This window comes from Somniosus microcephalus, chromosome 13 (genome assembly GCF_052327205.1).
Source record: "Somniosus microcephalus isolate GS21.2 chromosome 13, FLI_Smic_1.0, whole genome shotgun sequence".
NCBI classification, from domain to species: Eukaryota; Metazoa; Chordata; class Chondrichthyes; order Squaliformes; family Somniosidae; genus Somniosus; species Somniosus microcephalus.
This window is the reverse complement of record NC_140999.1, coordinates 66,486,863-66,511,424: the sequence shown is the minus strand read 5'-3', so window position 1 is coordinate 66,511,424 and position 24,562 is coordinate 66,486,863. Positions and strand designations below refer to the sequence as shown.

At 50.8% G+C, this 24,562-nt stretch overlaps 1 pseudogene across 1 annotated transcript in view; it reads left to right on the top strand.

Annotated features, from left to right (window-relative positions):
- LOC147108393 (zona pellucida sperm-binding protein 4-like) overlaps positions 1-23,708 on the top strand; it is a 70,373-nt pseudogene extending 46,665 nt beyond the window's left edge. Inside the window, exons 9-10 of the transcript XR_015080498.1 lie at positions 20,026-20,136; positions 23,531-23,708. The product of XR_015080498.1 is annotated as a zona pellucida sperm-binding protein 4-like (transcript). The remainder of the gene's footprint in view (positions 1-20,025; positions 20,137-23,530) is intronic.
- Positions 23,709-24,562: the final 854 nt, after the last annotated feature.

The following is a 24,562-nucleotide window of genomic DNA, read 5'->3' as shown; positions in this document are numbered from 1 at the left end:
CGCAGGATAAATGCATCGTGGCTGCTTCCTGGAAAGCGGGCATTGACAGCTAGGATGCGCTGCCTGTGGTCACACACCAGCTGTACATTGAGGGTATAGTAGCCCTTCCGGTTGCGGTAATCCTCGGCATTGTCGATAGGTGCCCGCATAGCCACATGCGTGCAGTCAATGGCGCCCTGCACCATGGGGAAGTCGGCGATCCTGGCAAATCCGACTGCATGCTGCTCCTGCCTCTCTAGGGTCATGGGGAAGGAGATGAATTGGTGTCTCCCTGCCAAAAGGGCATCGGTGACCTGCCGGATGCAGCGATGCACGGCGAACTGGGAGATGTTTGCTATGTCCCCAGCAGCGGCTTGGAAGGAGCCGCTTGCATAAAAGTTCAGAGCCACCGTGACCTTCACTTCCACCGACAGAGACGTCCTGCACATCAGCTGTGGACGCAGATCTCTGTGAAGCAGCTGGCAGATCTCTGCAACCACCTCCCTTCTGAAGCGCAGCCTCTTAACACAATGCGCGGCAGTCATGGTGAGATAGGACACCTGCTGCCGGTATTCCCTGAGTGGGTAAGGCCTACGTTGCCGACGCCTGATGGCCCCTCTGCGTCTAGGCATGGCTGGCCCTCTCACACAGCGTCTGCGAGCCCTTCGCACATAATGCTGGAACTGAGGGCTGGAACCCCATGCAGCCCCTATAATAAACTTGCAAACAGTGAAATCACAATGAGTCAAATTTCAAAGCTCTGGCCAGAAGCCAAAAATACCTCTCCTATGTTGTCCCAAATCAGTAAGGTCTGTTCCTTGGTCTCTGTCCAGAAATCCAAAGCACTAAAGTCATTGCAGCAAAATGGCTGGCCTTTATAGTTCAGTGTAAGTGCCCTTTAATTAGCGCACCCCGAGGCCCGCAGGGCCTCTGCTGCGTTCCACTTCACAGTTCTTAACAGCGCCACGCCCACATTGGGCGGGCGCCACTGAATTTCCGGTTTGGGGCGCACAAACAGCATTGCACGACGAAATGACGTCATAAGCTGCGCGCGCAGCTGAGCGGGCGCAAACACTTTGCGCCGGCGCTAAATGTCAACTGAAGTTGGGCGTAGGCGCAGATCGGCCTGCGCCCGGGCGCTAAGTGCCTAGCGCTGGAAATCTACCCCTCTTATGGCGTTAACCGCTGGCGAACGCAACTGAATTTCTAGGCCAATGTTCTTAATCGCGGTTAATGCACACTCCAAGTGGCCGGAGGCAATAAAGATGTCCTCCACCACCACGGAAAAAACCATCACAGTATTAAGGACCATATTTGCCAGGAATGGGCTGCCTGAACAGATCTGTTCTGATAATGGACCGCAATTTGTGTCCGAAGAATTCAGGAAGTTCTTAAAAAACAATGGGGTTAAGCATTACATGTCCGCCCCATACCATCCCGCCACCAATGAATTGGCTGAAAGGTTTGTCCAGACCTTCAAGAAGGCCATAAAGGCCATGGGTAATGAAGACATAAGACTTCAGCACAAGGTGGATAACTTCTTGGTTGCATACAGGAATGCAACACATGTGGTTACAAACCAAACTCCCGCCATGATGTTCCTCAATAGAAGCCTAAGATGCCGGCTGGATTTGATCAAGCCAAACATCAGAAGGGACGTGGAGAACCGGCAATTTCAAGGTATGAATGAAAGACCAACTAGAACCTTCCAGATAGGTCAACAAGTTTTGGCCCGGGACTACCGTACCGAGAAATGGCAGCCTGGAACTATCTGCACATGACTAGGACCGCTGATGTATACCGTGGTCATCGGAGAAAGCATAATAAGGCGCCATGCTGACCAAATCATAGAGTCATCCGAAAAGGGACAACCTACACCACAACTCTATACGCCTAATGATGAAGTAGAGATACCCATATCTACCTCCGATCCAGTGATACTGGAACCCGATGAACCCGACACTGGCATTCAAGCCGAATCAGCCTTGCCAAAAGAACCTACTACACCACCAGAAACTACTACACCACCGAGGCGTTATCCGGACCGTGTCAGGAAGCCTCTAGAGAGACTGACTTATAATTAATTAACTGCAGCAATGTGTAGATTATTTTTCTTGTAACATGTAATTAATGATTACTTAAAATATTATGTAATGGTTGGCTAAAAGGGGAGGAATTGTAGTGTATGTGCCTTTAAGAGCCCCCTGTGTACTGTAATGCCGGTAATGGCCACTCAGGCTATATAAGCCTGTATATTGTGTTGTATCAGTTAGTTCCCCTCCAGACTTTGTTCAGTAAACACCTGTGAAACCAACTCCTGTCTTCACTGTCTCTATTAACACATGGATACAACAAATGCTACCCCACCTCCTTTTCCTTTTTGCCTGTCTTTCCTGAATATTGAATACCCCTCAATGTTGAGTTCCCAGCCCTGGTCACTCTGGAGCCATGTTTCCATAATCCCAATCATATCATATCCATTTACATCTATTTGCACAGCTAATTCATCAACCTTATTATGAACGCTCCTTGCATTAAGACACAAAGCCTTCAGGCTTGTTTTTTTTAACACTCTTAGACCTTTTAGAATTATTATTTACTGTGGCCATGTTCGATTTAAACCCTTGATTACTCTGACTGCCACTTTTGCTTTTCACCTTCCTGTCTTTTGCTTCTATCCTTGTTTCCCTTTCCTCTGTCTCCCTGCACAGGTTCCCAACCCCCTGCCATTTTAGTTTAAACCCTCCCCCACAGCACTAGCAAACACTCCCCCTAGGACATCGGTCCCAGTCCTGTCCAGGTGCAAACTGTCTGTTTTGTACTGGTCCCACCTCCCCCAGAACCGGTTCCAATGTCCCAGGAATTTTAATCCCTCCCCCTTGCACCATTCCTCTAGCCACGTATTCATCTGAAATATCCTTCTATTTCTACTCTGACTAACATGTGGCACTGGTAGCAATCCTGAGATTACTACCTTTGAGATCCTATTTCTTAATTTACCTCCTAACTCCCTATATTCAGCTTCGGAAGGGTTAACCCCTTCCTGGTGCCATTCTTTCTTATTCTGACTGGGTTTCATTTCATGAACCTTTCCTTTTGGTGGGTGTCCTTCTATCCCTCTACCATTTCAGGAAGCCAGTGTCAGTTGTCTGACCACTGTCTCCTCGGTGACCTGGGGGTCTTTTTGATCAAACCACAGCTCAGCCGTGGCCCTGATTCGTAGCAAGCTGTTTGCCACTAGGCTTCGGAGCCAGTGGGCCAGCTCATCCTGATTCAGGTGAGCCCGGTTGAGAACCCCATTGCAGGCACTCCTATACACAAGCCACAGCCTGTCTGCGAAAGCCTGTGGGGTCTCCCCTGCTAGCTGTGTTGTCTTCTCCACCCGGGAGAAAGGAGTACCATCGTTCATACCCATGACCTCCAGAACTTCCTCCCGGATGGCGGCGTACACCCCCCCTGTCCTTTCTTGCTCTCTGCAGAGAGAGACTGGTACAATTTGCCATCCAAAGAGAAAAGGAGAATTTTGGCCATCTCGGAGTCATCACACTCGTTAATGCCTGCTGCCTGTTCCACTTCCATGAAGTGGACCGAGGGGTCTCCCTTTTGGGTGAGTTTGTTCAGGTGGCTTATCATAGCCCTAAGCTGTTGGGTACCATGGGGAACCACGAATTGGCTTTCACAGAAATCACAGAAACCCCACAGTGCAGATAGGACCTCAAAGGTAGTAATCTCAGGATTGCTACCAGTGCCACATGTTAGTCAGAGTAGAAATAGAAGGATATTTCAGATGAATACGTGGCTAGAGGAATGGTGCAAGGGGGAGGGATTAAAATTCCTGACCCCCACCACCGCCGGGTAGGCCGAATCCTTGCTGCCGGGCCGGGCACATCGGCCCCGGCCCCGACCTTCCCTGCATTGGTTCATCCAGCTCTCCCTGCTGCCAAACCGAGTTAAAGCCCGGCGCCATAGGTGGTGGTGGTGTGCTCTCCCTGCCAGCCTCACAAATCACCCGTCCCTCCTGCTGCCCAACCGGCTTGGTCCCCGGTGCCACAGGTGATGCCTGAACAGTTTCCCCTTCTACTTCCAGGTCCACCTGGGCCGCATGCCTTTTGCCCTGGACAGAGCAAGGTTTAAACTATCGATCTGCTTCTGACAGAGGCCGTGATCTCCCGCTTCCAACCCCCTAGTGCCCGCTCTCTTATAAGCTGCCTGTATGTCTCTCAACCTCTCCTCCTGTTCTTTTACTTGCTTAGCAAGGCGGGCGTTCTATTCTCGTAACACTAATTCATTGGTTTTTGCCTCGGTGACCTGGCACCGAAAACATTCCTGTCTGTTCCTATGTTTTTCCATTATCTGCATCTTTTCCTGGCTTTGGGCGTTTAATTCCTCCAATAATCCTTCCCCTGCTAGACCCCTTGCTTGAGACAGCTGAGCTGATTCCCGCAGCTCTTCTGTTAGTGCCTCAATGCGCTTATCTAAAAGCTGGATCTGTCGGTGGGAGCAGACCAACCAGATGGCTTTCTCCACAAACTTTTTATGATCTTTGCTCTCAGTCCATTTGGCTGCAACGTCCATTGGACACTCAGCGTGCAACAGACTGAGCACCCATTTCTTTGATATATTTACTTTCTTGAACACATAAGAGGAAATCCTCTCTTCCATCTTAGTTCTCTCCTCAAAAACAGTGTCTACCGAATCACATCCCCTTTGCCAAGCTTGTGCTACGGTCACCATTATGTAAGGGGTGGTGTTTGGGGTCAGCTTCACCTCTGACTTATGAGCGGTTTGAATCGCTCCCACTCCCTTAGTTCTAGACCTTGGACTTATTTGGGGGTTGTGCAGCAAAGAACTGATTTTGGTGCAAGAACTTTGATCTTTATTTGAGAAAGAATTTTTTTTTTTGTCATCTTTTGCTGGTTTCTAAAAATTTCCCAACCCTCTGGCCTACCACTAATCTTCACAACATTGTATGCCTTTTCGTTCAATTAGATACCATCCTTAACTTCCTTAGTTAGCCATGGATGGTTCATCCTTCTCATAGTCTTTCTTTCTTACTGGAATAAATGTTGGAGAGTTATGAAATATCTCCTTAAATTTCTGCCACTGCTTATCTACTGTCTTACCCGTTAATCTATTTTCCCAGTCTACTTTAGCCAACTCTATCTTCATACCTTTGTAATTGCCTTTATTTAAGTTTAGGACACTAGGTTCAGACCCAAATGTCTTGCCCTAAAACTTCTCATACTATGATCACTGTTCCCTAGGGGATCCTTTTACTATGAGATCATTAATTAATCCTGTCTCATTACACATTACCAGATCTAAAATAGCCGCCTCCCTAGTTGGTTCCACAACGTATTGTTCTAAGAAACCATCCTGAATATAATCTATGAACTCTTCCTCAAGGATACCCTTGCCAATTTTATTTGACAATCTATCTGAAGATTAAAATCACCTGTGATTATCACAGTACCTTTCTTACAAGCCCCTATTATTTCTTGATTTATACTCTGTCCTACAGTGTAGCTACTGTTAGGGGGACCTATAGACTACTCCCACCAGTGACTTCTTTCCTGTATTATTTCTTATCTCCACCCAAGCTGATTCTACATCCTGCTCTTCTGAGCCAATATCATTTCTCACCACTGCACCAATCTCATCCTTTATTAACAGAGCTACCCCACCTTCTCTTCCTTTCTGCCTATCCTTCCGAATTGTCAAATACCCCATAATATTCAGTTCCCAGCCTTGTTCTGAAGGGTTAATTACAGTCCTAGCTCTTTTGGGCTATTCCAGATCAGGCGTCTTCCCCAAACATTCACTCTCAACTTATGTTACAGATAGCCGAATTCTATAAGATGCTTAAATGGGTCTAAAGTTTCAGGCTATCTCTCCCGAAAGGAAACGAACGACTAAAGATGTTACTGTCCTCCGGATAGTACTTTTAATAAGTTGAACTAGACTGTAACCTTCCGGATATTATGAGGGTCCAGAATACCCCCCAGATTTCTGCAACTCCTTACAAAAGAGTGTACAGAATTTGTGGGTTCGCGAGTCTATACAGATTCACTCTTTGAGACAATTCTAAAAATATAGTTTTATTTAAGAGCCGGCATTCAGTTAACATCTGTTGAATCATTTGCAACATTAACAATTCAAAGCAAAATTAGCTTACATTTCTTATTTCTCAGAGATGCTTATTCTCAAATCTTTACTTCGTTATATTTCTTATTTCTTACTTATTTCTAAATCCAGAACCTCTCCTATTTTCTATTTCTAAATCCAGAAGCTCCACCAAAAATCAATCACTTTGATATACTCGAGACTCATAGTTAGAAACTTACAGAGATGCCTCTGGAAAGTTGAGAAACGCCCTGCCCGTTCAGCGAATTCTGACGTTTTGTTAAAAAGGTCTTATTTTTATAGCCTTTTGGCTTTGCTTTCTTCTTTGATGTTCTCTGCTGATGTCAGCTAATTGTCTTTATTAATCCCTCTGTTTGAATGCTTTCTATGTTACTATCAATTCAACTATTGCATGCATAATTATTTCTCTACTTTTAGGTGTTCCAAAAACCATCATAAAAACAATGACAGCTATGGTTTCTGTTTGATGCCTTTCTTCCCTAAGATTCTTCATATTGGCTTTACTGCATTTTAGCAGACATTTTGACTCCGTTCTGCTTCAAGTTTAATACAAACACAATGCAATTGCTTAGTGTCAATCTATTGAAGTTATATCTTCAAAGTCTTGTTGGTATGGTTTTTACTGTATGTAAATCAAAACCACTTTAACTGTGTGATTACTTGTTTTCTAGCTATCTCAATTGGTTGCATATTTAATCGTGTTTCCTGTCATCCAAGTTTAACATAAAACTATTTGTCCAGCAGGTTTCTTTACTTGATGTCATGTTTTCAAAGGCACATGCCTCTTTTAATGATTGTATTTCTGTTTTATCTTGTCAGCTTGTAACACCTAAATTGGGTCTTCCCATTGTGTTTGTTGCAAACCGTAGATCTTTTGGAACAACCAATGGTTTGCTTCAATCTTTTATTGTTTTAGAATATTTAACTAATTCTCATTTCAAAGCTTGTTTACAACTTTGTTATCAACTGATCTTTTCTCAGAAACCTGTATTTCTGTTTACAGCCTGTCTGCTGAGACTTGTGTCTTTTAAACCCAGTGTGTCTTTTATTAATAACTAGCTGGAGTGCCCGGCGGTGCCGAGGGTTTTTTGAGGGCATGTTGTTATGAAAAAAGTACAAATAATTTTTATATATATAAATGAGTTTGTCTGTCTGTCTGTCTGTGTGGGAAGGAGAGAGAGAGAGAGAGAGGGAAAGAGAGAGAGAGAGGAAAAGAGAGAGGGGGAAGGAGAGAAAGAAAGGGGGAAGGAGAGAGAGAGAAAGGGGGAAGGAGAGAGAGAGAGGGGGAGGAGAGAGAGAGGGGGAGGAGAGAGAGAGGGGGGGTGGAGAGAGAGGGGGAGGAGAGAGGGGGGAGGAGAGAGAGGGGGAGGAGAGAGGGGGAGTGGGGGAGGGGGAGGAGAGAGAGGAGGAGAGGGGAGGGAGAGTGGGGGGGAGGAGAGAGAGGGGGAGGGGGTGGGGGAGGGGGAGGAGAGAGAGGGGGGAGGAGAGAGGGGGGAGGAGAGGGGGGGAGGAGGAGAGAGAGAGGGGTGGAGGAGAGAGTGGGGGAGGAGGAGAGAGGGGGAGGAGGGGGGGAGGAGAGGGGGGAGAGGAGAGAGAGGGGGGTGGGAGTAGAGAGAGGGGGGTGGGAGGAGAGAGAGGGGGGGTGGGAGGAGAGAGGGAGAGGCCTTGGTGACCTGGAGCCCCCGTGCGAGTGACGCCGCCGCTGACCTGCGCGGTTTCGGTCGGGCTCTCAGGCCGCACGGTTGATGCTGAGAGAGGCCCGGGCCGGGATGCCGGGGTAACCCTCCTCCCCTCCTGAGCGGCTACAGGTTGTGAGAGAGGCCCGGGCCCGGTTGCCAGGGAAAACTTTCTTCCCCGCCCTCCTGAGCGGCTACAGGCTGTGAGAGAGGCCCGGGCCCAGTTGCCGGGGTAACCCTCCAAGGTTGCAGTGCCCGGCAGAGGCAGCGAGTCAAGAGCAAAAAAAGATGGTGAAAGCTAGGAAAATTAATGTGCTTAGAAAAAATATTTACAAATTATTTAACTTTTTTCAAAAACTATTTAATTGTGTTGAAAGTGGGAAAAATAAACACACAGAAAGTGGGAAAAATAAAACAATAGTTAGGAATGAAGATGGCGGCCACTCACCTCAGCTCAGAAGGATGAGGCCCGCCCACACACGCAATTAAACGCCCCCCGTGACGCACCGATTGGGCAACCATCAGGTCACTCAACTGTAGGATTGGTCAACCATCACGTCACTCAACGCTATCCCCTGTAGGATGGCCCGCCCACACACACAATGAACCCCCCCACCCCGTGATGCACCAATTGGTCAACCATCACATCACTCAACGCTATCCCCTGTACGATTGGTCAACCATCACGTCACTCAACGCTATCCCCTGTACGATTGGTCAACCATCACGTCACTCAACACTAATGAGTGGAGTTGTCAATTTTTTTAACGTTTTTTGTATACTGTCCGAACAATTTTTGTCTGACCAAAAAGTAAATACACCTATGACACTTCTGTAGTGTATGTGCCTTTAAGACAGAACTACTTTTACAGCTCCTGTATGCTGTAGTACCGGCAGTGACCACACCTGTATATAAGCTTTGTGCATGCCTCTGTACCCCAAGTCTTGAGTCTACCCTCCTCCAGTAAATACCTGTTTATTGTTAAGTAACAGCATCCGTGTGGTTATTGAAAGCAGCATACCCTCAGAATCACGGATCTATAAGTGGCGACGAGTGTCGATTCGAATCTACCTGCAACAAAAAAAAAAGTCGAGGCCAGGAACACGGGCGTCGACCACGAGCATCCGCCCAGTCGTCAGGCAGAGAGTGAACATCGCAGGGGAGGCTGTGGAGAGCCGGGCTTGGTTCCCCAGCCACGACGATCAGCAAGAGACTGGCGACAGGTCCAGCGCAGACCCTTCCCGGGCAGCGGCGGCTGCAGCCAACTGACGGCGGAGAGAAAGCCGAGCAGCATCGACGGGGTAAGACAGAGGGTGAAGTGTACAGGGTGCAGCCGGGGGTTGAAAACCAAGCGGCGTCGAGAAAAAAAACAACAACAAAAACCGGAGAGAGAGAGGGTAAAGCAACAGCCGGGTACAAGACCGAGCGGCGTCAAGAAAAAAATAATAAAAAGAAGAACGCGCAGAGCACAGCCAGGGCTCACAGGCTGAACAGGGTCTGCGGGGAGAAGAAGGGAGAGCGCGGGAGATGCCATTGAGCCGCGGAGAAGAAGGAAGAGCGCGGGAGACGCCATTTTTAGAAGCCACAGCGGAGAAGAAGGGTGAGCGCGGGAAGGAAGGAAAGCTCGGGAGACGCCATTTTGTGCCAGCGGAGAAGAAGGGGAAGCGCGGGAGATGTCATTTTTGACAGTTAAATCACACCCAGGGATGCCGAAGAGTGGCAGTATCTCTACGTTCGACAATGAAGTCGAAGATTGGGCGACATATGTGGAACGCATTGAGGTGTACTGCAGGGCGAATGAAGTGCCAGATGCTAGTAAAGCATTGGTTTTGTTAAATTCTGTGGGTGCAAAAACTTATGGGTTACTGCGAAATCTAATAACCCCAGAGAAGCCGGTGAACAAGAATTTCGAAAGCATAGTAGAACTCCTACAGGACCACTTAAACCCCACACCGCTGCTGATAGCAGAACGATTTAAGTTCCATAAAAGGAACCAACACAAAGACGAAAGCAATGCTGAGTACCTAACGGAACTGCGCAAGCTATCGAAACACTGCCAGTTTGGAGCGGGACTAGAAGATACATTAAGGGACAAGTTTGTGTGTGGGCTACAAAGTGAAGGAACCCAGAAACGGCTTCTATCAGAAAAGGATCTTACGCTGGACAAGGCTTTCAGTATGGCAGTATCACAGGAAGCAGCCGCAAGGGGCGCTGCAGAGATACAATGGAGACTGCAAGAATATGGCACCAATGAAATGTCCTATGGAACAGGGAAGTGCTATCGCTGCGGCAGAACAACACATGACCAGAAGGATTGTTGGATCAAGGACCAAGTGTGCAGACAGTGTGGAAAAGCAGGACACATAGCAAGAGTCTGCAGGTCTGGGAAGAAAACCAACAGTAAGAAATCTCCACAGGAGAAGTACAGAAAGGTACACCAGGTGATGGACAGTGGTTCAGACGAACAGAAAAGTGACACAGACTCCGGAAGCAAGGAGCTGGGTTGTCTAAAACTACATAAGGTAACCGAAATGGAGGATCACCAGACTATCTGGGTTACACTCAAGATAGACGGAGTGCAAGTGAAAATGGAATTGGACACAGGATCAGCCCTCACAGTCATAAATCAAAGGGACTACAAGCGGCTATTTTCACATATACCCTTGAAAGCTACAGAGATTGTTTTGAAGACGTATACGGGGCAAAAAGTCTACACCAAAGGAAAAATAAGGGTGAAAGTGATATATAAAGGCCAGGAAATACCTAAAATGGATATATATGTATTGCCAGATGGAGGACCACCACTGCTAGGATGTGAATGGATCTGGAAGATACAATTAGATTGGCATTCCATACAGGCACTGAAGGTTGAGACCAAAAAGGATGACGACGTCACACCTGGACGACTGTCAAAAACGCTAACTGATGCAAAAGAAGTGTTCCAGGAGGGAATAGGAACGCTAAAAGGCATAACAGCAATGATTAAAATAGAGGAAAATGCAAGCACAAAGTTTCTTAAGGCCAGACCAATGCCTTATGCGATCAGACCAGCTGTTGAAGCAGAGCTGGAAGGGTTGGAACGTTCAGGAGTACTGTCCAAAGTGGACTGGAGTGAGTGGGCTACACCCGTCGTCCCTGTAATGAAGAGGTCATTGAGTAATACGCCTGTGGAACCAAAGAAGGTCCGCATCTGTGGGGATTGTAAGGTGACAGTGAACCCAGTCCTTCACACGGTACAATATCCGCTTCCACGAATTGAGGATATTTTTGCCTCGCTATCTGGAGGTAAACGCTTCACCAAAATTGATCTAGCCCAGGCGTACTTGCAAATGGAGGTAGAAGAAGCTTCGAAACAATACCTTACGATTAACACTCATAAAGGTCTCTATCAATACAACCGGCTGGTGTTCGGAGTAGCCTCGGCTCCGGCTATCTGGCAAAGGGCAATGGATCAGGCCCTGCAGGGGATTCCAGGGACCCAGTGTTATTTGGACGACATCTTGGTCACGGGCGAAAATGACAGTGATCACCTCGCCAACTTGGAGAAGGTGCTCACCAGATTAAAGGAGTATGGGCTACGAGCTAATCGCCACAAGTGCGAGTTTTTCCAGAAACAGATCTCGTATTGTGGCCACGTCATCGAAGAAGAGGGGTTACATAAGTCCCCTGAAAAGATTGAGGCAGTAGTCAAGGCTCCAGCACCAGAAAATGTGTCACAACTGAGGTCATTCCTCGGGCTGGTAAACTACTACCACAAGTTCTTACCAAATTGTCCACGGTATTACACCCACTGAACACCCTACTGCAAACAGGGGTACCATGGAAATGTCATGACGAACGTAGACGAGCTTTCCAGAAGTGTAAAGAATTGATCACATCAAAAGGGGTGTTGGTCCATTTCAACCCAGCACTACCAATTCTTTTGGCATGTGATGCATCACCCTATGGTATTGGAGCGGTGCTGTCGCACAAATTCCCAGACGGGTTGGAGAGGCCAGTAGCCTTTGCGTCTCGGTCACTAACCTCAGCTGAGCGCAACTATGCCCAGATTGACAGGGAGGCCCTCAGCCTAGTATGGGGAGTAAAAAAATTCAACCATTATCTGCATGGGCAGAAGTTCACCTTGCTGACTGACCACCAACCACCTGTCTCCACCTTTAATCCTAAGAAGGGCATTCCAGTGATGACTGCACAACGGTTACAAAGATGGTCCCTGTTTCTAGGGGCGAATCAATATGAAATGGAATATAAAGGCAGGAAACAGCATGGGAACGCTGATGGGTTATCGCGCCTGCCACTGCCTACTGTGGAGGAAGCACCAGCAGTGGACCCGATCGAGATATTTTATTCGTCAATAATTGAACGATTGCCAGTAACGAACGCGGATATAGAGAAGGAGACCCGCAATGATCCGACACTGTCTCGGGTATATGATTTGACGGTGAGGGGATGGCCAACACATGGTGACTCACTGTTGCCAGCATTCTCATCCAGAAGAGAACAGCTGTCAGTATGCCAGGGGACAGTGATGTGTGGATCCAGAGTGGTGATTCCACCCAAGTTAAGGGAGAGAGTGCTAAATGAGCTACATGAAGGTCATCTGGGGAGAGTGAAAATGAAAAGCCTTGCTAGGGCTTATGTGTGGTGGCCGGGAATCGATCAACAAATCGAGACCTAACTAAGAGCTGCTTAGGATGCCAGAAGGTCCAAAATGCACCACCACATGCCCCTTACACCCATGGGAGTGGCCCTCCTCTCCATGGCAATGGGTGCATATTGATTTTGCTGGTCCATTCATGGACTCAATGTTCTTAATAGCAGTGGATGCTCTTTCAAAGTGGCCTGAGGTGATAAAAATGTCTTCAACCACTACAGAGAATACGATTGCAGTCCTACGGATCATATTTGCCTGAAACGGTTTGCCAGAGCAGATTTGCTCTGATAATGGACCACAGTTTGTGTCCGAAGAATTTCAAAAAAATATGAGAAGGAATGTGGTATGGCATTACATATCTGCCCCGTATCATCCAGGCACAAATGGATTGGCAGAGAGGTTCGTACAAACCTTTAAGAAGGCAATAAAGGCCATGTGCGACGATGAAATTCCACTGCAGCATAAGATGGACAATTTCTTATTAGCCTACTGCAACGCGACACATGCAGTTACCAACCAGACCCCGGCCATGATGTTCTTTAACCGAAGGTTGAGATCTCGTCTGGACTTTCTCAGACCAAGTGTGCGAAGAAATGTTGAGGACAAACAATTCCAGCACATCAATGAGAAGCCGACAAGGAGCTTCAATGTTGGGCAACCAGTCTTGGCCCGTGACTATCGAACAGAGAAATGGCAACCCGGAACGATATGCACAAGGCAGGGGCCATTAATGTACACTGTGGATGTCGGGGAGAACATTGTGAGACGTCACGTCGATCAGATCTTAGCGTCACAGGAACGCGTCAACCCCATGTCTCGAGTACCTGGGGATGAACCCGACATACCGGTAGCAGCTACCTCAGAACCAGTAGCAGTGGAACCCGATGAACGACCCGATGAAAAGGGGTTAGAATCGCCTCTGCACCAAGAACAAGAACCTCAGGAAAGGCGCTATCCCGAAAGGGTCAGGAAGCCGCCCCAAAGACTGAATCTATAAATGGACTATTGTTGTTTAATGTACATGTTAAAGTGTTAATTGTTATTTGAATATTAATGGTACTACTAATCTAAAAGGGGAGGAATTGTAGTGTATGTGCCTTTAAGACAGAACTACTTTTACATCTCCTGTATACTGTAGTACTGGCAGTGACCACACCTGTATATAAGCTTTGCGCATGCCTCTGCACCCCCAGTCTTGTGTCTACCCTCCTCCAGTAAATACCTGTTTATTGTTAAGTAACAGCATCCGTGTGGTTATTGAGAAACAGCATACCCTCAGAATCACGGATCTAACAACTTCCATAATCATAAGTTTTCTTTTGATATAACATATGTGTAGGTACGCTCTATAACTTTTGAGTGTATAGAGGACAGACAGACAGACAGATGAACCGCTTTATATGACAGACAGACAGATGAACCGCTTTATATATATAGATAGATAGATAGACTAGCTGGAGTGCCCGGCGGTGCCGAGGGTCTTTTGAGGGCAAGTTGTTATGAAAAAAGTAGAAATAATTTTTATATATATAAAAGAGTTTGTCTGTCTGTCTGTCTGTGTGGGAAGGAGCGAGAGAGATAGAGGGAAAGAGAGAGAGAGAGACAGGGGGGAGAAGAGAGAGACGGGGGGGAAGAGAGAGAGAGAGACTGGGGGGAGAAGAGAGAGACGGGGGGAAATGAGAGAGAGAGAGAGAGTCTGGGGGGAGAAGAGAGAGATAGGGGAGAAGAGAGAGAGAGAGACTGCTGGATTTAGTTCAGGATTAGCCTGGAGAGAGAAGGATGGAAGGAACGCCTCAGGCCTGTCCCGATGGACCCCTGCGAAGGAAAGAAGGAAGGAAGAAGGCAAGCTCTACCTCCCTCTCCCACCCCCTCACTCTTTCCCACCCCCTAACTCTTTCCCTCCCTCACCCTCTGTCCCACCCTCCCCTCTCCTCTCCCTCCCTCCCCCTCTCCTCTCCCTCCCTCCCCCTCTCATGACGCTCCCTCCCTCCCCCTCTCCTCTCCCTCCCTCCCCCTCTCATGACCCTCCCTCCCTCCCCCTCTCCTCTCCCTCCCTCCCCCTCTCCTCCCCCTCCCTCCCCCTCTCCTCCCCCTCCCTCCCCCTCTCCTCCCCCGCCCCCTCGCACCCCCTCTCTCCCTCCCCGCTCTCTCCCTCCCCCTGTCGCTGCTTTACTCTCTCTCCCTCCCTCCCCTCTCCCCTTCCCCTTCTCCTGTCCCTCCCTCCCTCCCTCCTCTCCCTCCCTCCTCCTCTCCCCCCTCTCCTCTCCCCCCCTCTCCCCCTCTCCTCTCCCACCTCTCCTCTCCTCTCCCCCACTCCTCTCCTCTCCCCCTCCTCTCCTTTCCCCCCCTCCTCTCCTCTCCCCCCTCCTCTCCTCTCCCCCCTCCTCTCCTCTCCCCTTCTCCTCTCCCTCCCCCTCCTCTCCTCTCCCCCCCTCCTCTCCCTCCCCGTCTCTCCTCTCCCTCCCCCTGTGTCTCCCTGATTTCCTCTCTCTCCCTCCCTCCCCCTCTCTCTCTCCCTCCCTCCTCCTCTCTCTCTCCCTCCCTCCCCCTCTCTCTCCCTCCCTCCCTCCCTCTCTCTCTCTCCCTCCCTCCCCCTCTCTCTCTCCCTTTCCTCAGAGCCCGGATGTGGTGACCCGAAGCCCCCGTGTGCGGATCAGTGCCTCAGGGCCGGCCCGTGCGCGGCCTAGCGTGTGAGTCCTGGCCTGACTCACATTAGCTCAGGTCCCACTCCGGGCAGCTGCCGACGTTCACGCGCTCGCGGTCTCCCGCCCCGCCAGCCTTTACCAAGATGGTGGCGATGGCTACGCTTGGCTCCGCCCCACCCCGAAAGCCTTTGCCAAGATGGCGGTGATCGTGGGCCGCTGGTTTGGAATCGGGCCCAGCGGGACGGGCGGTGCCTAGCTCAGGCGTGGCTGGCGAGGAGAGCCCGAGGCTTCGAGGCCTGAGGCCTGCAGGCAGCTCATCCACCACCGAGGGAGGGAAAGCCCGAGTCCCCTTTGCAAATGGATTTATTTTTTTTAAACCATCTTTTTTTTACTGGAAATCTATATTTCATATCATTTAATCCCCATTACCACACACACAATGTGGGAAAAATAAATCAATAGTTAGGAATCAAGATGGCTGCCAATCACCTCAGCTCAGAAGGATTAGGCCCGCCCACACACGCAATGAAATGCCCCCTGTGACGCACTGATTGGTGAACCATCAGGTCACTCAACTGTAGGATTGGTCAACCATCATGTCACTCAACGCTATCCGCTGTAGGATGGCCCGCCCACACACACAATGAACTCCCCCCGTGATGCTCTGATTGGTCAACCATCACGTCACTCAACGCTATCCCCTGTATGATTGGTCAACCATCACGTCACTCAATGCTATCCCCTGTACGATTGGTCAGCCATCATGTCACTCAACGCTAATGAGTGGAATTTTGTGGTTTTTTGAACATTTTTTGTATACTGTCGGAACAATTTTTGGCTGACCAAAAAGTAAATATGCCTATGACACTTCCATAATCATAAGATTTCTTTTGATATAACATATGTGTAGGTACGCTCTATAACTTTTGAGTGTATAGAGTACAGACAGACAGACAGACAGACAGAGCAACCGCATTATATATATACTAGCTGGGGAGCCCCGCGTTGCGAGGGCAATTTTGGGGCGCTTGGTCTCCCTGCCCCTGTGTGTCCCCCCTCTCCCTGTCATGTCCTCTCCCTGTCCTATCCTTCCCTCCCCTCCCCTCCCCTCCCTCCCCTCCCTCCCCTCCCCTCCTCTCCCTCCCTCCCCTCCCTCCCTCCCCTCCCCTGTCTCCCTCCCCTCGCCCACCCCCACCCCTCCCCTCCCCCGCTCCCCCACTCCCCTCTGTCCCTCTCTCCGGCCCCTCCCCCTGCCTAGCGCCTGAGGTCCGGAGCTGAGGTCCCCCTCGTATGGCGCGGCTGAGGGACGGCCGCTGTGGGCGGGCGGGCGGCGCATGCGCGGTCAGTGCGGGTGGCGCATGCGCGGTCAGTGCGGGCGGCGCGAGCCCCCCGCGATTTCCCGAGGCTCACCCCCCCCGCGATTTCCCGAAGCTCTCCCCCCCACCCCCCCGCGATTTCCCAAGGCTCTCCCCCATCCCCCCCCGCGATTTCCCGAGGCTCTCCCCCCCGCGATTTCCTGAGGCTCTCCCCCCCCCGCGATTTCCCGAGGCTCTCCCCACCGCGATTTCCCGAGGCTCTCCCCCCCCCGCGATTTCCCGAGGCTCTCCCCCCCAACGGTTTCCCAAGGCTCTCCCCCCTTATTAAATTGTTATTTAATTCCCTAACACATCATTAAAATATTTACCTTAGTTCCCTAACACACAAAGTGTGGGGGAAAAAATTGTGAAAAATCAAGATGGCGGCCACTCACCTCGGTTCAGAAGGATAAGGCCTGCCCACACACGCACCGATTGGTCGACCGGTCAGGTCACCGAAGTGTAGGATTGGTCAATTGTCGAATCACTCGACACTCAACTGTAGGAAGGAACCCGCCGTCCGATTGGTGGACCTCGACGTCACACGGTCGCTAATGAGATGCTAATGAGCGGAACGCTGAACGTTTTTGGGATACCGCGGGCGGGATTTTTGTCCGGCCGAAACGTCAATACGCCTATGACCGGTCCGGAATCGCAAGCTTTCTTTTGAGGCAACGGGCGCGTCGGTACGCTCTGTAACTTTCAAACGTATAGATCACAGACAGACAGACAGACATCAGGACAGACAGAAGAGCCGCTTTATATATATAGACTAGCTGGGGAGCCCCGCGTTGCGAGGGCAATTTTGGGGCGCTTGGTCTCCCTGCCCCTGTGTGTCCCCCCTCTCCCTGTCATGTCCTCTCCCTGTCCTATCCCTCCCTCCCCTCCCCTCTCTCCCTCCCCTCCTCTCCATCCCCTCCTCTCCCCCCCTCCGCTCCCCCAGTCCCCTCTGTCCCTCTCTCCGGCCCCTCCCCCTGCCTAGCGCCTGAGGTTTGGTGCCGTTGCGATAGCGGCCGTGCCGGGACGGACCGGAGCTGAGGTCCCCCGCGTATCACGCGGCTGATGGACGGCCGCTGCGGGCGGGTGGTGCATGTGCGGTCAGTGCGGGCGGCACATGCGCGGTCAGTGCGGGCGGCGCGAGCCCCCCCGCGATTTCCCGAGGCTCGCCCCCCCGCGATTTCCCGAGGCTCTCCCCCCCCGCGGTTTCCCGAGGCTCTCCCCCCGCGATTTCCCGAGGCTCTCCCCCCCGCGATTTCCCGAGGCTCTCCCCCCCCGCGATTTCCCGAGGCTCTCCCCCCCCCCGCGATTTCCCGAGGCTCTCCCCCCCGCAATTTCCCGAGGCTCTCCCCCCCCGCGATTTCCCGAGGCTCTCCCCCCCCATTAAAATGTTATTTAATTCCTTAACACATCATTAAAATATTTACCTTAGTTCCCTAACACACAGAAAGTGTGGGGGAAAAAATTGTGAAAAATAAAGATGGCGGCCACTCACCTCGGTTCAGAAGGATAAGGCCCGCCCACACATGCACCGATTGGTCGACCGGTCAGGTCACCGAAGCGTAGGATTGGTCAATCGTCAAGTCACTCGACACGCAACTGTAGGAAGGAACCCGCCGTCCGATTGGTGGACCTCGACGTCACACGGTCGCTAATGAGATGCTAATGAGCGGAACGCTGAACGTTTTTGGGATACCGTGGGCGGGATTTTTGTCCGGCCGAAACGTAAATACGCCTATGACCGGTCCGGAATCGCAAGCTTTCTTTTGAGGCGACGGGCGCGTCGGTACGCTCTGTAACTTTCAAACGTATAGAACACAGACAGACAGACAGACATCAGGACAGACAGAAGAGCCGCTTTATATATATAGATAAGACTAGCTGGGGAGCCCCGCGTTGCGAGGGCAATTTTGGGGCGCTTGGTCTCCCTGCCCCTGTGTGTCCCCCCTCTCCCTGTCATGTCCTCTCCCTGTCCTATCCCTCCCTCCCCTCCCCTCCTCTCCCTCCCCTCCCCTCCTCTCCCTCCCCTCCCCTGTCTCCCTCCCTCCCTCCCTCCCCTCGCCCACCCCCACCCCCACCCCCACCCCCACTCCCCTCTGTCACTCTCTCCGGCCCCTCCCCCTGCCTAGCGCCTGAGGTCCGGAGCTGAGGTCCCCCGCGTATCGGGCGGCTGATGGACGGCCGCTGTGGGTGGGCGGGCGGCGCATGCGCGGTCAGTGCGGGCGGCGCATGCGCGGTCAGTGCGGGCGGCGCATGCGCGGTCAGTGCGGGCGGCGCGAGCCCCCCGCGATTTCCTGAGGCTCGCCCCCCCGCGATTTCCCGAGGCTCTCCCCCCCCCGCGATTTCCCGAGGCTCTCCCCCCCCGCGATTTCCCGAGGCTCTCCCCCCCTGCGATTTCCCAAGGCTCTCCCCCCACCCCCCGCGATTTCCCGAGGCTCTCCCCCCCCGCGATTTTCCGAGGCTCTCCCCCCCCTATTAAATTGTTATTTAATTCCCTAACACATCATTAAAATATTTACCTTAGTTCCCTAACACACAGAAAGTGTGGGGGAAAAAATTGTGAAAAATCAAGATGGCGGCCACTCACCTCGATTCAGAAGGATAAGGCCCGCCCACACACGCACCGATTGGTTGACCGGTCAGGTCACCGAAGCGTAGGATTGGTCAATCGTCGAGTCACTCGACACTCAACTGTAGGAAGGAACCCGCCGTCCGATTGGTGGACCTCGACGTCACACGGTCGCTAATGAGATGCTAATGAGCGGAACGCTGAACGTTTTTGGGATACCGCGGGCGGGAATTTTGTACGGCCAAAACGTAAATATGCCTATGACCGGTCCGGAATCGCAAGCTTTCTTTTGAGGTGACGCGCGCGTCGGTACGCTCTATAACTTTCAAACGTATAGAGAACGGACAGACAGACATCGGGACAGACAGACAGAAGAGCCGCTTTATATATATAGATATTAGAAATCTGCTCATGGTATCGTGTATTTCTCTGACTCATGGCTATTCCTTCACAGGTCACCCTGCAACCACGTCTCCGTAATGGCTATCAAATCATGGCCATTTATTTCTATTTTTGCCGTCAACTCATCTATCTTGTTACGAATGCTGCATGTATTCAGATAGAGCTTTTAATTTATTCTTTACCATTTTTACCCACTCTGAAACTATTTGCTGGTGCATGCTTACATTTGTACGCTCTGTCTCCTGTCACACTCTGGTTATCATTTCCCCCATCGCTACCCTGCACTATTCCGTTCTCCTTTCTCTGACTTTCTAAATTCCCCTTCACCTGAACCCCCTACCCCTCTCCCCCCCCTCCCCCCCACCCCCCCCACTATTAGTTTCAGTCTAGGTAGTGTCTAGCTTTTTGCCCATCATTGCAAACACTGAACTGGAAGTGCAGATGGTCTAACGTGGGTTGGTCTCTGGCTATATAGCAGGTAACGTGTGATCTCCAGTGTCGAGTCAGGATTTTTGCTTCTCCTTGGAGATGATACATGGGTGACAATGTTGGAAAGTGGGTCAGGACAAAACTGTCTGCTAACAATGTCTCATTTCCCAATAGAGAGACGCAGGAGTACAGATGACCATGAGGGAACATTGGTGAGTGTGCCTAGTCCCATTATTTTCCTGGAAGGTGAGAGTCGTCTGTCTAAGAAGCTGCTTGAAGAGAATGGTAAGTGAAGGTTCTTCAATAGGCCACTGTGAACCCTTCCAAACATAACCTCTTGGGCTTGATTTTAACTCAGCCGTCAGGTGGGCTTTGAGGCGTGTGGGGGATTAAAATCGCAAAACCTGGGGGTCGGGACCCCACCCGCCTGGTTCCCGACACCTAGCCATTTTAACCCAGGCATGTCTAATGGTTCCGAATCGGTCCCGCCTGCAACAGGCGGGACTGGTCTTTAGGGCCCTTAAACAGCACTCATTGGCCTTTATAATCCCATTTTTACAGGCCCTTGCCTGTTTAACCCTTTCCCCATGTAAAACACACCTGGTGGGGATCACGCCTGTGAAACCTGGCGTGAGCACTATTGGCTTGCTGACTATCAGCTGCAGGTCAACCATTAAAGAGGAGATTTGATCAGTCATCATTTGCAGGTGGCAGGACTTTGTTGTCTCAGGCCTGGGGCAACTTTTATCAGGCTTAACCACACCTGTGGAAGGTTGGAGCCTCACGCACTTCTCCAGTGTGACCCCCTGCGCAACCCCTCTCGCCAGCCTCACTCAGCGCTTCCTCAACTGAGGCATCTACCAGAAGCATGGGAGGCCTTTTTTTCCTTCCCGTCTTGGCATTAGAGGACCTCCAGCCCCATTCACGAAATGACACATGCCACAACTGCAGAAGTTGCCATCAGAATTTTTATGCAAAACAAACAACTGATGGCATTTTTACAAAATACACAACATTTCACCCAAGTGACTACCCTTGTGACTATTTGTGCTTTATTTTCCTCTTACGCGTGCTCCTACGTAGTGGTTCCCCTGTGGCTTCAGCAGATGTGGAGGCCCCTTGCTCACTTTCCTGCTGCTCCTGTCTCGACACCTTTGGCAGGCGTCCTCTGGGGTGGCGAGCCTGTGAGGGCTCGTCAGCAGTCTGCTGCTCCTGCGGCTGTGCAGGAGTTGAGACGTCTATCTCAGTTGGGTATGGACTCCAGCGGGGCTCTGACCGAGGGCTCTGCAGTGGCATGGAAGTGTGAGCGCTTGGAGATGAGCCCCCACTTCCTTGAGGGCTGCCACCAACCTCCCTCTCATGGGTCAGGTCCCACTCAGTGCCTGCAAGTGGCTTGAGAGCACCTTGCTGCACATCAGGGGGGCCATGGGGACCCATATTTGCAATGGCAATCCTACTCAGAAGGACTTCCATGAAGGTCTGGTTTCTCTGTTCAATAGATGCCCATCGCTCCTCAAGAGATGTCATTCTATTCTGAACACTCACCATGTTTTCCATACCCTGGCGACTAACCTCCTCCATGGCCGTAGCCCTCCTCTCCTCTACCGTAGCCAGCCTTACCATGGAGGCAGCAATCATTTCCACGTAGGTAGCCATCCTTTCCGTGTTGATGCGTTCATGCGCCAATGACTCCACAAAGGCTCTGCTCATGTTCACTATGGACTCCTCCATTCGCTCCACACTCGCAGTGACCCTAGAGACAAAACCTGCCAGAGACTCCTGCATCTGTGCCTGGAGTTCCATCACCTCTGATCTTACGGATGGACCAAGAGGCAGCGGGTCGACATGCATCTGAGCCGAGCTGGCAGAGTCCTGCGCCCTCTGACGAGGACTCTCCATTGCTGTCCCTGTCTCCACAATCTGCTGATGCTCACTTGTGAGCTGTGATGCACCAGGTGACAACTGTACTCTATGTCCCGAAGGTCCCACCGAGGAGTGAGTTTCTGTGCTGGTGCTGGGTGCACTTATTTCTGCTGACGCTGCGCCCTTAGATGTTGCAGATTCCTCTGAGGAGTTTGGCTGCTCAGGCTATTCCTCCTGTACAGTGGGGACGGGGACTCCCGATGGTCCTGTGGGGGAGTCAAGGAAAAAGTTAGAGATGTGAGGCCAAGGTTACATGCACATTGCATTTTGCAGATGATCATAAGTCCATATGATGTAGCTTCAGAATCATTATTAGCGACTCATGCAATGCCAATGAGAGAGATGGAAAACTATTCTGTCACCAGCTTGCGGGGATGCACCTGTCTCTCCTTCCCCACCTTCTGCATCTATGTCAGCCCGACAATCTCCAGGACGCCTTCCTCCCAGGGGGTGAGCTGGGCTAATGAGGGCGGCCCTCCTCCTGTCCTGGCTCGCTCTCTCCTGTTGTGAGCTCTCTTTTCCTGCAATGAGGGAGACAAGTGGAGGTTGAGTGAGGATGAAGGAGTGAGTGCAGAGATTGCACAGCATAGATACTTAGAAGGAGACAAAGATGGAGTGAGGTTGCAAGACCAAGGGTCCTCCCTGTGTGTTGTCATTTGTGTTCAAAGCATCAGAGTGAGCGGGAGTGTGAGGGCTGCATGGTGGAATAGTTATGTGAATGTGAGCATAGAGAGAGAGTGAATGGGTAAGGGTGCATGGATGTGAGTCAAGTGGGATGTAGAGGAAGAGATTGCTAAAGCTGAGTGCCGGTGAGGAAAGGCAATGGGGATCAGATTGAGGGTGATGGAAACTTCATACATTACTTACTTTTCCAGTGCGATGAAGGTCACAGAAGTCACAGAAACCCCACAGTGCAGATAGAGGCCATTTCGGCCCATCGAGCCTGCACCGACACATATCCCACCCGATCCCCGTAACCCCTACACCAACACATGTCCCACCCTATCCCTGTAACCCCATGTATTTAATCCCCCTAACACTAAGGGTCAATTTATCATAGCCAATCAACCTAACCTGCACATCTTTGGACTGTGGGAGGAAACCGGAGCACCCGGAGAAAACCCACGCAAACACGGGGAGAATGTGCAAACTCCACACAGACAGTCACCCGAGGCCGGATTCGAACCCGGGACTCTGGTGCTGTGAGGCAACAGTGCTAACCACTATGCCACCGTGTTGCCATGGAATCTTTTCCTGCACTGCATCCAGGTGTGCCGTGTGAGCCCCAAGGAGTTGACTTCCCCTACCACCTGTATCCACACAGCCTTGGTCTGACTGGGAGGCCTCTTCCTCCCTGAAGAAAGGAACAGGACCTCCCTGTGGGCCCTAGCACCATCCAGCAATGCCTGGAGTGAAGCCTCATCAAATTTGGGGGCAGCTCTTGCCCTCCCGCTGGCCGTTGCTCCTGCAGGCTCCTGTGCCATCTCAATGGTGAAGTTTGGAAGCCTGCAGAAGAAGCAAGGCTTGCTGTGGGCCCTAAAAGCAGCAGCAATGATGACGTCATATTCTGTGACTTTCTGACTGGAAATATTCAATTGCCAAGGCTTCCCACACGTTGGAAATCAATTGGCCAATTGAGTGAAAATTGCATCAATCTCACAGACCCATTTAGATTAATGTGGGAAACACCAAATTCGGGGAACCCGACAATTCCCCGCACCTGAGTTAAAATCAAGCTACTTGTGTCTCCCAATAGATGCTGCTGGGTCTCCTTCTGTTTCTGCGTGGAGCAGCCATTGGCTTCATGGTGGTGGCTCTGTCCCTGTTGGTCGTGATGGCTGCAGTGTACAGGATGAAGAAACCAAGAGCTCTCTCTTCCCAATGTAGTGAGATTGAACTGTAGACCTGAACAAGTAAACCAGCTGGACAGAAAACTGTGCCTTTTGGGTGTTGATGTGAATCATGATATGGCTAGTAGTAAGTCCTAGGTACACTAGTAGTTAAAATTAAATCCCACTGCTGACTGGAGGGACAAGGTGTAAACTCAGGGAAGCTTTACTGTCAGACATGGTAACAATCTAATCCAGCACTCCTTCTGTTCAGTTAATGTTGGTTGAAGTTAGGCCCCCCTGCAGCCCCCCAAAAAAGCCCTGGCTTTTGTCAGCTGACAAGGTGGGGGGGGGCATTGGGAAATCCTTTTGCTCTAAAGAATTTCCTGATTACACTGTGCATTAGTACTTAACATTGTTTTCGGGCTGCCCTGCACTCAACTTCCAACCAATTTTACTTTGTTTTTTTGAGGATTAGACCTTAGATTGACTTGGATCCTGGGAAAGAATGTGTAGGTAACTTGGTTTGTTCTATGCAAAAGCATGAGTGTGGCACAGGATCAAGATGTCTTAAGGCTGCTGCAGTGGTGCCTCTGAGAAGCTTCACCTATCTTGCCTGCAAGGGTGGTACTTACTTTCTCCTTTCTCATTTCTCGCCTGCTCCCTCCTTCCCTGCAGCTGCCTGTTTGCCATGTGCCTATGATGGACTGCAGGCTGAGTGCTTTTATGCGTAGTGTGCTAATTGTTTGGCATGGCACCTCAAGCGAACAGTTGAGGACTTTTTCTACAGATGCTCAGGCTCCTGCCTGTAGGTCTAGCAGACCTTTAGTGGAACAGTATTTCTCTTTGGACTGGGTTGGGGATTGATGGCAAGAACTGAGCCACAGCTGCACTGATCTCATTAGACCCAACACCAATGACTGGCTGGTCAGTGAAGCAGTGCCCTGCAGTGGGGACAT